Below are 9,018 nucleotides of genomic sequence, written 5' to 3'. Positions count from 1 at the left end.
AAAATCAGCAACTCTTCTTAGATCCATCAGAAAGCTGAGGTCGTAGGGCAAATGCAGCCCCCAAAATTGAAGAAATAGTGGAAAAAGAGAATCACAATTTATCAGAGTAGAAGCTCAGAAGCAGAAAACTCCATGGGAACTGGTGCCAGGGTAGGAAAACCTAATCTATAACTGATGAATTGCTGGAAGCTCAATATGGACTACTTTGAAAGTTAAAAACTGCAGGGGAGTGCAGTCTTAGGGGAGCCCCCATACTTTTCATGACTTTTTGAACATCAGAGAAAAATCCCTTTGTGTCTCCAGCAGGGAGAGGGGAAATACAGCCATTTTAAGATATGCCCAGAGTGTTCAGTTCTTCTTAATAAGGCCCACCCTCAATTGAAACCTAGGTCAGAGCCTAACCTACCTGAGTTTTACCAGGGCCTTAACAATCTGGGGGAAGGGAAATACCCAACTCCAGTGCCTTCTAGCCTTCCTGTCACTCCTAAGGGGGCAGGGGCAAACAAAACTGAGATATACGTGGAAAGTCATAGGCTAGGGCCAAAGACTCATTAGAAGACTGAGACCTAATCATAGGAATATAGAACGCCTCACCACCCCCACACCTCATCAGCACATCAATAGGTATCCTATATAATAACAGAAGAATACAACTTAAAAAAAATGGTGCATCTCAGACAATATTTAAGAAGTCTCTAGGGAAACCCCAGGACAACAGGAAAGACAAAAACAAGGACACCAGTGGAAATTTTAGTCTCTGATACCTATTGAAATCCTTGGTGTATATACAAAGGTCTTGAAGAGATATTTGTACACCTATGTTGATAGCAGTATTATTCATAATAAGGAAAAGGTGGAAGCAACCTAAGGGTCCATTGTTGGATGAATGGATAAACAGAATGTGATATATACATACAATAGAATATTATTCAGCCTTAAAAATGAAGGAAATTCTGATACATGTTACATCATGGACAAACCTTGAGGACATTATACTAAGTGAACTAGGCCCGCCACAGAAAGACAAATACTGTATGATTTCACTTATATCCACGTATATGAAATATCTAGAGTAGTCAAATTCACAGAAACATAAAGTAGAAAGGTGGTTGCCAGGGTCTGGGGACAGGGGGGAATGAGGAATTGTATTTTAATGGGTATAGAGTTTCAGTTTTGCAAGATGAAAAGTTCTGGAGAGTGATTGCACAACAATGTGAATATAGTTAACACTACTGAATTAAACACTTAAAATCATTAAATTCATTAATTTTATGTTACACATATTTTATCACAATTAAAAGGTCATTTTAATTGACATGAATGTCTATGTAGAAAACTGCAAAGAACTGACCCAAAATAATTTCACTGAACTTATAAATGACTAGCAAATTTGAAGGATACAAGATTAATATATAAAAGTCAATTGCTTTCTTATATACCAACAGTTAGCAATTTGAATTAGAAATTAAAAGCATAGTACTATTTATCTTTGACCCCCCCAAAATGAAATCCTTAGTTATAAATCTAACAAAATATGTACAATGAGGAAAACTACAAAACTCTGATGAAAGAAATCAGATGATTCTAAATGAATGAGAGATATTCCATATGCATAGATAGGAAGAGTCCATGTTAACAAGATCTCTGTTCTTCTCACCTTGATTTATAGATTTAATGCAGTCTCAATCCAAATCCCAGCCAGCCATTTTGTGTATTTTGACAAACTAATCCTAAAGTTTATATGGAAAGCAAAAAACCTAGAATAACCAACACAATATTTAAGAAGAACAAAGTTGGAGTACTGACACTAATCGACTTCAAGGCTTATCATAATGCTACGATAATGAAAATATTTGAAACTGGTGAAAGAATAGACAAATGGATCAATGGAATGGAATAGAGAGCCCAGAAATAGAACCACATAAATATAGTCAGCTGATCTTTGACAAAGAAGAAAAGACAATTTAATGGAGAAAGTATAGTCTTTTCAATAAATTGTGATGGAACAACTGGACATCCACATGGAAAGGAAGGAAGGAAGGAAGACAGAAAGCAGGTTAATTAATTAATTTAGACAGACTTTACACCATTCACAAAAATTAACTCAAAATGAATCTGAAAACTAAATGTAAAATGCAAAGGTATAAACCTCCTGGAAGATAACATAGGAGAAACTCTAGGTGACCTAGGGTTTAGTGATGACTTCTTAGATACAACACCAAAAACATGGTCCATAACAAAATTTGATAATTTTTTAATTGAGTATAGTTGATTTACAATATTAGTTTCAGGTGTAAAACATAGCAATTAAATTAACAGATTATAGTCCATTTAAAGTTATTATGGTAAGTTGCATCCTGGCAGCAGCTGCAGGGGCTCTTGTCTTTTCTGGCTCTCCTTGCTCTCTCCTTTTTGCTTCTGGAAACATGGCCTCCAGTGTGGCTGTCTCTGAAGGGGTCATCAAAATGATCAATGACATGAAGATGTGTAAGTTGTCAACACCAGAGGAGGTGAAGAAGGACAAGTAGGTGGTGCTCTTCTGCCTGAGAGAGGGCAAGAAGAACATCATCCTGGAGGAGGGCAAGGAGATCCTGGTAGGTGATGTGGGCCAGACTGTAGAAGACCCCTACGCCACCTTTGTCAAGATGCTGCCAGACAAAGGCTGCCACTACGTCCTCTATAAGGCAATCTATGAGACCAAGGAGAGCAAGAAGGAGGACCTGGTGTTCATCTTCTGGACCCCTGAGTGTGCACCCCTTAAGAGCAAAGTGATCTATGGCAGCTCCAAGGATGCCATTAAGAAGAAGCTGACGGAGATCAAGATGAATTACAAGCAAACTTGTAAGGAGGTCAGGGACCCCTGCACCCTGACAGAGAAGCTGGGGAGCAACGCCATCATCTCCCTGGAGGGCAAGCCTTTGTGAGCTCCCTCCAGCCCCCTGCCTGGGGCATCTGGCAGCCCCAGACCTGCCTACGGGGGTTGCAGGCTGCCCCCTTCCTACCAGACCTGAGGGGCTGGGGGGATCCCAGCAGGAGGAGGGCAGTCCCTTCACCCCAGTTGCCAAACAGCCCCCCCACCCCCTGGATCTTCCGCCTTCTCCCTCCATCCCTGACAGTTCTGGTCTTCCCAAACAGCTTTTGATCTTCTGATTCCTCTTGGGTTGAAACAGATCAAGTTCTCCCCAGGAACCCCTGTTTGGGGAGGGCTGTATTTTTTTTTTTTGACAACACCCTAATTTCCCACCTGTTCCTCCCCTTTCCCATGCTGCCAACGTCTAACCACAATAGTGACTCTGTGCTTGTCTGTTTAGTTCTGTGTATAAATGGAATGTTGTGGAGATGACCCCTCCCTGCACCACCTGGTTCCCCTCCCCTTTTTCCCCTGGTCACAACCACTCATGGAAGCAGGACCAGTAAGGGACTTTCAATTAAAAACACACACAACAATAAAAATAAATAAATAAATAAAGTTATTATGAAATATTGACTATATTCCCTGTGATATACAATATATACTTGTAGCTTACTTATTTTATACGTAGTAGTTTGTACATCTTGCCCCTCCCTCCTTCCCTCTCCCCCTGGTAGCCACTAGTTTGTTCTCTGTATCTGTGAGTCTGTTTCTGTTTTGTTATATTCATTTGTTTTATTTTTTAGACTCCATATATAAGTGATAACATAGAGTATTTCTCTTTCTCTGTCTGACTTATTTCACTAAGCATAATACCCTCTAGGTCCATCCATGTTGTTGTAAATGCCAAAATTATATTATTTTTATGGCTGAGTAATATTTCATTGTATATATATACCACATGTTCTTTATCCATTCATCTGTTGATGGACACTTAGGTTGCTTCCACATCTTGGCTATTGTAAATAATGTTGCTATGAACATTGGGGTGCATATATCTTTTCAAATTAGTGTTTTCGTTTTCTTTGGATATATACCCAGGAGTGGAATTAGAGGATCATATGGTAGATCTATTTTTGACTTTTTGAGGAACCTCCATACTGATTTTCAAAATGGCTTCACCAGTTTACATTCCCACCAACAGTGTACAAGCATTCCTTTTCTCCACATCCTCGCCAATGTTTGTTATTTGTGTTCTTTTTGATGATAACCATTCTGACAAGTGTGAGCTGATATCTCGTGGGTTTCATTTGCATTTCTCTGATGACTAGCTATGTTGCACAGCTTTTCATGTGCCTATTAGCCATCTCTACAGCTTCTTTGGGAAACTGTTGATTCAGGTCTTCTGTCCATTTTTTAATAGAGTTTTTTGTTATATTGAGCTGTATGAGCTGTTTATACATTTTGAATATTAACTCCTTATCAGACATGTCATTTGAAAATATCTATTCCCATTTAATAGAGTGTCTTTTTCTTTTCTTAATGGTTTCCTTCCCTGTGCAAAAGCTTTTAAGTTTGATATTGTCCCATTTGTTTACTTTTGCTTTTGTTTCCCTTGCCTGAGGATACAGATCCAAAAAATATTGCTAAGACATACGTCAAAGAGTGTACTGCCTATGTTTTCTTCTAGGAGTTTTATGGTTTCAGGTCTTAAATTTAGGTGTTTAATACATTTTAAGTTTATTTTTGTATATGGTGTGAAAAAAATGGAATTTCATTCTTTTACATGTAGCTGCCCAGTTTTTCCAGCACCACTTATTGAAGAGAGTGTCTTTTCACCATTATATAATCTTGCCTCCTTTGTCATAGATTAAATTGACCACAAGTGTGTGGGTTTATTTCTGGGCTCTCTATTTTGTTCCATTGATGTATGTATCTGTTTTTGTGCTGGTACCATACTGTTTTCATTAACATACCTTTCTACTATAGTCTAAAGTCAGTGAGTGTGATACTTCCAATTTTGTTTTTCTTTTTCAAGATTGCTTTGGCTATTCGGGGTCTTTTGTGTTTCCATACAAATTAAAAATTTTTTTTGTTGTAGTTCTATGAAAAATGCCATTGGTATTTTGATAGAGATTTCATTGAATCTGTAGATTGCTTTGTGTAGTATGGTCATTTTAACAATATTAATTCTTCCAATCCAAAAATATAATATACTTTTCCATCTGTTTGTGTTGTCATTAATTTTATTCATCCATGTCTTATAGTTTTTCAAGTACAGACTTTTACCTCCTTAGGTAGATTTATCCCTAGGTATTTTATTCTTTTTGTTGTGATGGTAAATGGGATTGTTTCCTTAATTTCACTTTCTGATAGTTCATTGTTAGTGTATAGAATAGAAAGACACTTATTTTTATTAAATTTGTATCCTGCAGCTTTACCGAATTCATTGATGGGCTCTAGTAGTTTTTTTGTGGTATCTTTAGGATTTTCTTTGTGTAGTATCATGTCATCTGCAAGCAGTGAAAATTTTACTTCTTTCTTTCCAGTTTGGAATCATTTTATTTTTCTCTTGTCTGATTGCTGTGGATAGGACTTCCAATACTATGTAGAATAAAAGTGGCAAGAATGGGCATCTTTGTCTTGTTTCTAATCTTAGAGGAAATGCTTTGAGCTTTTCAATGTTGAGTATGATGTTAGCTGTGGGCTTATCATAAATGGACTTTATAATGTTGGGGTATATTCCCTCTATACCCATGTTGTTGAGGGTTTTTATCATAAATGGATGTTGAATTTTGTCAAAAGGTTTTTCTGCATCTATTGGGATGATCACATGATTTTTTTTTCAATTCATTAATGGGGTGTATCACATTGATTGATTTGCAGATATAAAACCATACATGCATACCTAAGATTAAATCCTACTTGATCATGGTATATGATCCTTTTAATGTATTGTTGAATTCAATTTGCTAATATTTTGGTGAGGATTTTTACATCTATGCTCATCAGTGATATTGGCCTGAATTTTTCTTTTTTAGTTATATCTTTGTTCTGGGTATCAAGGTGTTGCTGTGCTTGTAGAATGAGTTTGTATGTGTTCCTTCTTCTGCAATTTTTTGGAATAATTTTAGAAGAATAGGTGTTAACTTTGTTTGGTAGAATTCATCTCTGTATGAATCAGGTCCTTCGCTTTTGTTTGTTGGGAGTTTTTTTTGTTTGTTTGTTTTGTTTTGCTTTGTTTTTATGGATTCAATTTCATTACTGGTCATTGGCTTGTTCATGTTTTCTATTTCTTTCTGGTTCAGTCTTGGGAGATTGTACACTCATAGCAATTTGTCCATTTCTTCCAGGTTGTCCATTTTATTGGCATATAGTTGTTCACAGTAATCTCTTATGATCTTTTGTATCTCTGTGTTGTAAACTGTAACTTCTTTTTCATTCCTGGTATTATTGATTTGAGACCTCTCTCTTTTTCTTCTTGATGAGTCTAGCTAAAGTTGTATCAATTGTGTTTATCTTTTCAAACAACCAATTCTTATTTTCATTTGTCTTTTCCCTTGTTTTTTTAAATTTCTATTTCATTTATTTCTACTCTGATCTTTATGATTTTTTTACTTCTATTAACTTTGGATTTTGTTTGTTCTAATTTTTCTAGTTCATTTAGGTGTAAGGTTAGGTTGTTTATTTGCGATTTTTTTTGTTTCCTGAAGTAAGCTTGTATTACTATAAACTTCCCTCTTAGAACTGCTTTTCCTGCATCTCATAGAATTTGGTCATTGGGTCTATGTTTTCATTTGTCTCCAGGTATTTTCTCATTTCCTATTTGATTTCTTCAAAGATCCATTGGTTGTTTAGTGGCATATTATTTAGCTTCTATGTGTTTGTGGTTTTTTTATTTAATTGGGGTATACTTGTTTTACAATGTTGTGTTAGTTTCTACTGTACAGCAAAGTAGAGTTCCCTGTGTTATACAGCAGGTTTATATACAAAATAGATAGCTAATGTGTTTGTGTTTTATTTCTGGTCTCATAGAATTGTGTTTGGAAAAGATGCTTGATATGTTTTCAATTTTCTTAAATTTACAGAGACTTGTTTTGTGCCCTAGCATGTGATCTATACTGGAGAATGTTCCATGTGCACTTGAAAAGAATGTGTATTCTGCTGCTTTTGGATGGAATGTTTTATATATATATACAGTAAGTCCCCTACTTACGAACCTTTAAGTTGCGAACTTTCAAAGATGTGAACGTGCATTCATATGTCCAATCACGTAAGTTAGTTCATGTGTCTGGTGTACATTGTCACATGCTTGCATCCCCTACAAGTGGTTATGGTTTTGTGTACTTTACTGTAGAGTACAGTAGTACAGTATCTTTATTTCAAGCCCAGGATGTCCAGAAGCAAGTGTAAAAGCAGCAGTGATGTAGTTGGTACTGCTAAGAAGCGCCATGAATTGGAGGCCCAGAGGAAGGACGAAGAGAGACAAGAGGAAGAAGAAGTAACTGAAGAACAAAAAAGTTTCATGATGCAAGAAATGGCAAGGGGATTTTCTTTATTTGAGGAGGCACTGTTAGTTTTTGAGGCACAGGACACAAGTGTAGAACAGTACACGAAGGTTGCAGCAGCCATTCAGAATGCAATCCAGTTCTACCGTGTCATCTATGACAAGAAAAAAGAGCTACTACCCAGATATCACTGGATTGTTTTCTCAAGAGGATAGATAGAATTGAATCCAGCAAGGAACCAGAACCTGTGTCATCAACGTCAGGCGTGAGTGAAATTGCAGCTTGCCCTCTGTCTCCTATTGCTGATGATCCTTCAGCTCTACCATCTCCCACCTCCTCTCCCTCCTCCAGTCAGTAACTCTTCTTGCCTGTTCACTCAATGCCAACCCCTGTATGCCAGCTGTTATACTGTACTACTGTACTTTTCAAGGTACTGCACTGTAAGATTAAAAATGTTTATTTTTTGTATTTGTTTTTTATGTATTATTTACATGAAAAGTATTATAAACCTTTTATATACAGTACTATATAGCCGACTGTGTTAATTGGGTACCTAGGCTAACTATGTTGGACTTACAAACAAATTGGACTTACAAACGCACTCTCTGAATGGAACTCACTTGAATGTAGGGGACTTACTGTATATAAAGTCTATTTGATCTAATGTGTCATTTAAGAGCAGTGTTTCCTTATTGAATTTCTGTCTAAATGATCTGTTCATTGATGTACTGGGGTGTTAAAATCCCCTACTATTATTGTGTTCTGTCAGTTTCTCCCTTTATATCTGTTAATATTGGCTTTATGTATTTAGGTGTGTCTATGTTCAGTGCATATATATTTACAATTGTTATATCTTCTTGGATTGATCCCTTGATCATTATGGAATGTCTTTCTTTGTCTCTTGTAAGAGTCTTTGTTTTAAAGTCTATTTTGTTTGTTGTAAGAATTGCTGCCCTGGCTTTCTTTCGATTTCCATTTGCATGGAATACCTTTTTCCATCCCCTCACTTTCAGTCTGCATGTGTCTTTAGATCTGAAGTGAGTCTCTTGTAGGCAGCATATATATGGGTCTTGTTTTTGTATCCATTCAGCCAGTCTATGTCTTTTGATTGGAGCATTTAGTCTATTTACATTTAAAGTAATTATTGATAGGGATGTATCAATACTTATTGCCATTTTGCTAATTGTTTTGGGGTTGTTTTTCTACTTTGTTTTTCTTCTTTTGTTCTCTTCCCTTGAGATTTGATGACTATCTTTAGTCATATATTTAGATTACCTTTAGTGATATGTTTGGATTCCTTTCTCTTTTTGTGTTTGTGTATCTATTATAGATTTTGGTGTGGTTACTGTGAGTTTTACATATGTAAGTGTGTGTGTGTGTGTGTGTGTATATAATTATATTAAGTTGCTGATCTCTTAATTTCAAATGCATTTCAACAAGCCTGCATTTTTCCTCCCCTCCCCCCCAAGTTTACTGTTTTTGTCATCACATTTTACATCATTTTCTTTTCTGTATCCCTTAACTACTTTTTGCAGATATAGATGATTTTTACTACTTTTTTCTTTTAACCTTTCTACTAGCTTTGCACATGGTTGATTTACTTCCTTTACTGTATATTTGCCTTTACCAATGAGCTTTTTCTTTTCATACTTTTCATGT

At 36.3% G+C, this 9,018-nt stretch overlaps 1 pseudogene; it reads left to right on the top strand.

The window, feature by feature from the left end:
- The first annotated feature begins 2,426 nt into the window (after positions 1–2,426).
- Positions 2,427–2,924, top strand: LOC103003172 (cofilin-1-like; annotated as a pseudogene).
- Positions 2,925–9,018: the final 6,094 nt, after the last annotated feature.

Source organism: Balaenoptera acutorostrata, chromosome X (genome assembly GCF_949987535.1).
Source record: "Balaenoptera acutorostrata chromosome X, mBalAcu1.1, whole genome shotgun sequence".
NCBI classification, from domain to species: Eukaryota; Metazoa; Chordata; class Mammalia; order Artiodactyla; family Balaenopteridae; genus Balaenoptera; species Balaenoptera acutorostrata.
Note: the sequence above shows the minus strand (reverse complement) of the source record. Positions and strands in the feature narration are given on the sequence as shown.